The sequence below is a fragment of the Cryptomeria japonica genome, chromosome 8 (genome assembly GCF_030272615.1).
Source record: "Cryptomeria japonica chromosome 8, Sugi_1.0, whole genome shotgun sequence".
In the NCBI taxonomy this organism is placed as follows: Eukaryota; Viridiplantae; Streptophyta; class Pinopsida; order Cupressales; family Cupressaceae; genus Cryptomeria; species Cryptomeria japonica.
In genome coordinates this window covers 138,698,560-138,706,403 of record NC_081412.1, presented here as the reverse complement: position 1 = coordinate 138,706,403, position 7,844 = coordinate 138,698,560, and positions in this window count along the sequence as shown.

The following is a 7,844-nucleotide window of genomic DNA, read 5'->3' as shown; positions in this document are numbered from 1 at the left end:
AGGTCCAATCCACACGTTACATTAAGTCGGTCCATAACCTAGATAAATCGAGATCCAATTTAGTCCACACACGCTAAAGCAATGATCCCAATCAACCAAGTCTCAAACATGACCACCATCAGCATCCTGAACCTCTACTAGAAGCTGCACCAACACCACTTATGCATATAATCAAAGATCTTCAATAAAGCTCTGTCGGTGAAACCCTCACTGGAACAACAAATCAAGTTTGCCAGCATACAGGATAGCATCCAATCACCAAATCAAAACCAACTGACTGAACATGAATCTGAGTAGCATAACTAAGCCAATTCCATAAGCCAAAATATACTAGAGCATACTAGATCATCATGATCTAATCCAACCATAAACCAAACAACCTATCAGGACCAGAAGGATACTGGTAAAGAAATCAAAATAACTAGTGCTGACATCAATGACAAAACATCAATGCAACACATAATCAATTCCTCCAAATGACCAACATACTCACACTGCTTGAAGCTTGCATTTCCTCGCACCCCGCACCCCTTGTTGTTGCTTCCTGTCCTGAATTAGGGTAGGAAAGGGGCGTGGCACCCTGTCCCCCCTAGGTCCTCCTAGGACAAGGGTGTTGGCATTTAATCATATGGTCAGCTAGTAATGTAATGTGTATTTGCTTGATGCAATCAGTATATGTTTGTGTAAAGCGGAAAATCGCGATCGAACCCTAGTTGCTCTCCCCTCTTCCAACTCTGAGGAGAGAGAAGGGAGATTCACTAGGGTTGATGGTTTTCACTTAGGGGAGAGACTTTACATTCAAAAGAGGGGTTGAAACCCACAAGATCCAATCCCATGCAATGCAAGATTGGATGCTAAATGAGTTTCAAGGGTTATGACAGCAAGGCTACCCTCTTTTGTAAAGAATGTGCATAGAAGAATTAAGCTAGGAATGCATAGAAAGTGAGAAAGATTCGCTTATAAACTGAGATAGGAATATAGTATGAAGCTGCGGACCTGGAATTAGCAGTGAAATGTCGATATGGCGTTGTCCTGCAAATTTGAGCGAAAGTTGTCAGGACAATGGCGCCCGGCGCCACGGTCCTCCGAAAAATCCGCGAAACGAAGGGGGATCTGTTTGTCTCTGCACAAGGATTCCAGATCTTCAATTTCAGCCGCGTACCTGCAACCTACACACAGAAAAGCGAAGACGATTGGGGGGTTAGGGATTAGGGGTTTGCCTTTAGGTCAAACCCCGGTTTTGGAATTAACCAAGAAATGAGCAAGAGCTGTAAATGTAAATGATTGTAAAACAAGTACTAATACCTTGTTCTAAGGATGTTTGTATCCTTATGTGCGAAGGTTTAGATGTTGTTGTTTGTTGTATGTTTGTATGTTGTATGTAGCATGTAGTATGTGATCTCCTCTTCAATGGTTGAATCCTTGTCTTGAATGCAACACTTAGCCTTGAATGGAGACTTGAAATAATCAATTGCTTGAAAGAATGCTTGAATGCTTGAATGCTTGAGTATAGTTTCCACGCTTTTGCACATATGACCTTCTTAGTCAAATGGGAGAGGACAATGTAGTTTATATACTTGTCATTTAGGGCTGATAGACTGATTTTCCTGACCTTAGGCCGACCAGGAAAGATAATTTTCCAATTTGCAAACAAAAAGACCCGAGACCCCTTAGGAGACCGGGCCCAAAATAGGACCCAGGGACCAGGGCGCTGGGCACCATGGTCCTGGGGACCAAGGCGCTCTGGTCCCACCTCCCGAGACAGCAGGGTGCAAAGAAGGTTCAGACCAGGGTGCTGAAAAATGCAATTTTTGGTGTCATGAGCAAGTTTCCGGGTCTCCATTCAGGTTGCGTGTTGCGTCGCCATCGTGAAGACCGAAATGCAGTCGAAATTGCAAGTGTCGCAATTTTAGGACGCTACATTTAGCCCACACTTTAGCGGGAGTATGTATGCTCATACTTCCGGTAAAGTACAAGGAACAATCATTGAAAGACTTTCACCATGTCAAGGAGGCAAGATACACCAAGCCCCCAGTGGACTAAGGATCTTGCGACTTCGATTGACAAAGTAAAAGGGAAGATCACGAGGGAGAACCATGACTGTCAGTAGTAATGTTCCCTCACTATGAGTCATGCAAGAAAGATATCAAAAATTTTCAAGGCAAAGCTAAATTTGTCAAGAAATTTTCAAGTATCTTGAAAAGATATGAACGGGATGTATGCCCCCTTACGTTAAAGCGATCGCACACGCCTCACCGGGGGTGATTGCTTTAAGGTAGTGATACATATAAGAATGAGAAAGGAAAGGAGCACGTTATCGCAAGGATTTAGCCCCCAAGTGTGAGATAAGCCCAAGGATAATAGACACAAAACACAAAGCACGAGGTGACTTCACTTTCCTTGGGGTCAGTATGCTGTATGATAATTCATGTATATCATATGTATGTATGCATAATTGTTCTTCATTCCCCAATCAAGGAAGGTCACCTAGAAGAAGGGAACACGTGTCTTTTGAGTCAACATGAGAGAGATCGAGAGATCTCAATGCTTTGCATCGTCTTCAAGTAGACAACACTAAGGACAACAAATAGAAGAATGAGAATAACATATAGAAGAAGTAACACAAGAGAGGAGGAGAGAATCTGCTATGCTAATGTATCTAGTCTAGCACGTCATCTACCCCCCGATCTTGTTGATCAATGTTTCGGGAAGGCAGGGAACACGCTAGAGGAGGAACATCCAACACAGCAGATGGAGCTATCACAAGATCCAAACAAGGGCTATGTTCATGTTCCGGGCCACATTGTTCTTGTCCAGGAGCTAGGATAAGTGCTTTAGAAAATTCATTAGATAAATGGTTATCAATATCAACAAGTTCATATTCACTATCAGAAGCAAGAGAAGTAACATTTTCATCTATATCATCATCAAGATTTATAAAAATAGGATCTTTAACTCGCACAAGATCAAGACCATCATGCATCTTATGTTTTGGAGATTTTGGAGAAAATGGAATAATGCTTATTGAAGGTGTTTTTGGAGATTGCAAAGTTTGAGAAGCAGCTGCTTGAGCTCTAAGACGACGCTTTCGTCGGCGTTCATGTGCAGAACGATTTCGTCTAGTCTTAGTAGGAAGTGAAAAATATTGAGGAGGAGGAATGTTCTCATCCTTATCACTTGGGTGTTTAGGTTGTGGTCTCTTAGGCTAGATAATAGGAGAAGAAGAAGGTCTCTTCTCTCTATAAAAGGAAGGAGGAGGAACTGCTCCATATAAGGGAGGAATATTTGGTTTAGGAAGGAGACCAAGTCCATCATGATGAGGAGGGATGGGTCTACTTTTAGGAAGTTTATTAGATATAGACATAGTCACATCCATAGGGATGGGTTGGGAATCTTCTTGAGGAAAGACATTAGTTTTATCTTTCAAAGGAAGAACTTCCTTCTCAAGAATGATAGGAATGTCAAGTTTGGGTGTTCTAGGTTCACTTAGAGATAGGATCATATTTGTTTTCCACTTTTGATAAGATTTGAAAAGATGATCACTTCGCGGAGGAAGAGATTGGAATTGTTTAGGCCAAAAGTAATCAATAGGAACACTAGAAGTTCTTTCAGCTGGTTTAAAGAGACTATGATTGACAGTAACAACTTCACCATTATGGGGAAATTTCAAACACTTATGTATAGGAGAAGCAATAGCTTTCATGAAAGATAGCCAAGGATAGCCCAGCTTCACACGAAATTGTTCGGAAGATGGAATAATAGCAAAGTTCACATCAAGGGATTTGTTATGGACCTCAATAGGCAATGTAATAGAACCAATTGCAGGAGAAGAAAATGCATCAAATAGTTTCACAATCACATCTGTTTTGTCATAAATCACTTGATTCAATTGCAAAGTTAAAAGAAATTCTTCAGTAATGATATTAACCATGTACGAAGGATCAATAAGCGCTCCACGGCAAGGTGTATTCTTGACTTTTGCAACTATGTATAAAGGACCATCAGGTGCCCTGATGGTTTCACTGGAATCAAATGTGATGGAAGGTTCTTTAGGGTTTTCTTGCTGCTCTACAAAGTTAATCACATTCGGAGCCATAGACACAAGACCATCAGATGAGAGAGAGGAATCATTAGCCTCAATCGCATTAGAGGTATGAGAAGGTAATGGATCAATGAAAATCTGCAGATTTTGGTTAGGAGGAGCTACAGATGTGTTGCCTTTATCATTCACTCCAAAAACAGAAATAGTATTATTATCAATCAAATCTTGAATTTTACCCTTTAAAGAAAAACATTTTTCAGTATCATGCCCAGGCTGACGATGAAATTGACAAAAGGCTTTGTTATCAAAATAAGGTGAAGTAATCTTTGCAGGATCAATTTGCCTTATAGGAGGAAGAGTAAGCACATTTTGTTCCAATAACTTATTCATAATACTATGCAATGATTCATCCAAAGGAGTATACTTTCTTTCTTTCTTAAAAAATTTAGAAATAGGAGGCACACCTGATGCTGCATTCACATTGTTGTTGATGATGTTTTCATTGAATTTGATGGAATCTCTGTTCGGTTTAAACTTTCCAAATGGTTGTTGACTGCTATCACCCTTATCACTCGGAGCCATAGGATGTGATTGTTCCATTTGACTCACAGTCAGTTGATAATTGTGAAAAGTTGCACACAACTCTTGGAAAGAAGTAAACTCAAAAAATAGAAGTTTGTCTCAAATATCTTTTTGTAAATTAGAAATAAAGATTCTTTGAATATCATTGTCAGGCACTAGAAAAGAAATTTGAGCATACAAATGCTTATATCTACCAATGAAAAAGTCACTTTTTCTTTAACACCTTGTTTACAATGCATTAAATCAATCAAAGTAACTTTAGGACTTATATTGTTTTGAAATTGTTGAATGAAAGCATTTGCAAGTTGTTCGAAAGAAGTAATAGAATAAGAAGGCAACGAGCAATACCATTGTAGGGCTTTGTCTCTTAATGTTCTCGTGAATAGTTTTGCAAGCAACCTTGGGTCATAAGCAAAATCAGTACAAATTGTTTGAAAAGTTTTAACATGTGTTAGAGGATCACCTTTACCATTATAAAGCTCCAAATGCGGAATTTCAACATGTTTAGGGGGAATAGCTCGAACAATGTCAAGAGAAAGTGGGCTCGCAACATCAAATGTGGGCACACTAAACTTAGATTGATTCATAGAGGCAATTTGTTGCTGTAAAGAAGAGACAGTTTGTGCAAGATTGTTAATGGTCACTTCAGTCGAAGAATTCATATTAGATGTGTTAGATTGAGATGGAGGTGTTATGTTATTGAAAGAAGGCAAAGAGTAAGGTGGTGGGACTCTATGATAGTTAGTCATAGGAGATGATTGGACAAGAGGAACACTACAAGGAGGAATGGAATGGTTAAATGAATTGCCCCCTTGCGTCATGTTCATTTGTGAAGATGTAATAGGAACACTCATTGAAGGAATGAATGAAGAAGTCGGATTGAATGAAGGGATAGGGTTAATTGAAGAAGAGGGAGGATTGCCCCCATGACTAGTGATCATAGGAGGAATGTCTTGTGTAGAAGTAGCCATTATGTTTGATGTAAAGGTAGGTATGCTAGCAATAGAAGTCATCAAAGGAATAGAATGATTGACTTGAGTACGAGGTTGTGTATAACCCAAATTTTCAGCACAACTCTTCATAGGCATCACATTCGAATCCACAATGTGTGCAATACCATGCAAAATATCAATTCCATTCTTATCACTTTGAAGCATACGTTTTAAACCCTCAATTAAAGGAAGAGCTTGACTATCGGGGTATTCTTGAGACATCCATTGTCAAAAATCGTCAAATTGGTTATCCAATTTCAAAATTTATTCTTCAGAAACCTCATGGAGAGCTTCTTCATCATTAGGAGGATTAGAGGAATTACCCATGTCCTCGTTAAAAAGGCTATTCAAATTAGGTTCCATCTCCTCGGTAATTAAACCTCGGAAAGACTTAATTCTACGGCTTCGTCTAACGGGAATAGTGTAAGTAGGGCTTATTGTTGTAAAACTCATGCACTAGAGAGAGAGAGAAAGTTTTGAATTTAGAGGTAGCAATTTTCAGTAAAATCAGCCAATCTTCCAGATTTAAGCTGTTAAATACAATCAGGACAATCTCCCGAAATTTCGGAAAAAATGTCGGGGACCGTGGCGCTCGGAGTGCAACACGGTCCTTGCAACTTTTTTTGAAATTTGCAGGGATGAAAGGTATGATGATTTTAAAGCTAATCTGGAAAAATTGAGTGATTTTACGATCTGTAGATAGGCCAAATTAAAGTTGCAATCTCAAAATTGAACCCTACCAAGATTGTCGAAAAATGCAAAATTTGAATTTTGAAAAAGAGAGGGAAACTGAAATTTTGAATTTTATGATTTTAGAGGGAATGTCAAGAGCAATGCAAATTTTGAAATTTAAAAAATTGACTAAATTTCACGCAAAATTCAATTTTGAAAGCGGAAATTAAAGTTGTTGTAATTAAGCACTTAATTTCAAAAGTCACAAATTGTAAGAATTTGAATAAAGCACTGAAATTTCGAATGAATGCAAACACACTTTTCAAATTTAGGACAGTAAGAACACAATTTTGACATAAAATTTCAATTTCGATGATTTTTGAATGATTAGAAGCGTTAATCCAAGCAATCCCTAGACCAACTTTGACTGTAATTTTGAAGGTGTTATAATTGATAAAATCAGCCAAAATTCTGGATTTTAGCAGGAAAATACAGTAAGATCTCGCTCCCGAAATTTCAAAAAAAATGTCGGGGACGATGGCGCTCGGAGTGCACACGGTCCTCGCAACTTTTTTTCAAATTTTCAGGGATGAAAGATATTGTGATTTTATTGCGGAATCCAAAGTTACAGCTGATTTGGAGATGTTTTGATCAGTGAAATTGTCAGACAAAGGTTGAATCAAGAGGGTTTTAAAAATTAGGGTTTTGACACTTAACCACTTAATTTTCAAAATTAAAGCACAAATATGAATTGATAATTTGTAATAGTAGGGCAGATCTGAAACAAGCATTAATAATTAAACATTTCACAAGTTTAATTACTAAAAAGAAAATTTAGGGTTTTTATGCAATCACCTCTAAAATTTTTGCAAAAGATCAAACATGGAAATGTAATCAAAGAATCAAATTTCAGATCTAATCATGAATAATCAGAAAGGATGTTCATGTCAGGTTCACCAAAATGTAAAGCGGAAAATCGCGATCGAACCCTAGTTGCTCTCCCCTCTTCCAACTCTGAGGAGAGAGAAGGGAGATTCACTAGGGTTGATGGTTTTCACTTAGGGGAGAGACTTTACATTCAAAAGAGGGGTTGAAACCCACAAGATCCAATCCCACGCAATGCAAGATTGGATGCTAAATGAGTTTCAAGGGTTATGACAGCAAGGCTACCCTCTTTTGTAAAGAATGTGCATAGAAGAATTAAGCTAGGAATGCATAGAAAGTGAGAAAGATTCACTTATAAACTGAGATAGGAATACAGTATGAAGCTGCGGACCTGGAATTAGTAGTGAAATGTTGATACAGCACTGTCCTGCAAATTTGAGCGAAAGTTGTCGGGACGATGGTGCCCGACGCCACGGTCCTCCGAAAAATCCGCGAAACGAAGGGGGATCTGTTCGTCTCTGCACAAGGATTCCAGATCTTCAATTTCAGCCACGTACCTGCAACCTACACACAGAAAAGCGAAGACGATTGGGGGGTTAGGGATTAGGGGTTTGCCTTTAGGTCAAACCCCGGTTTTGGAATTAACCAAGAAATGAGCAAGAGCTGTAAAT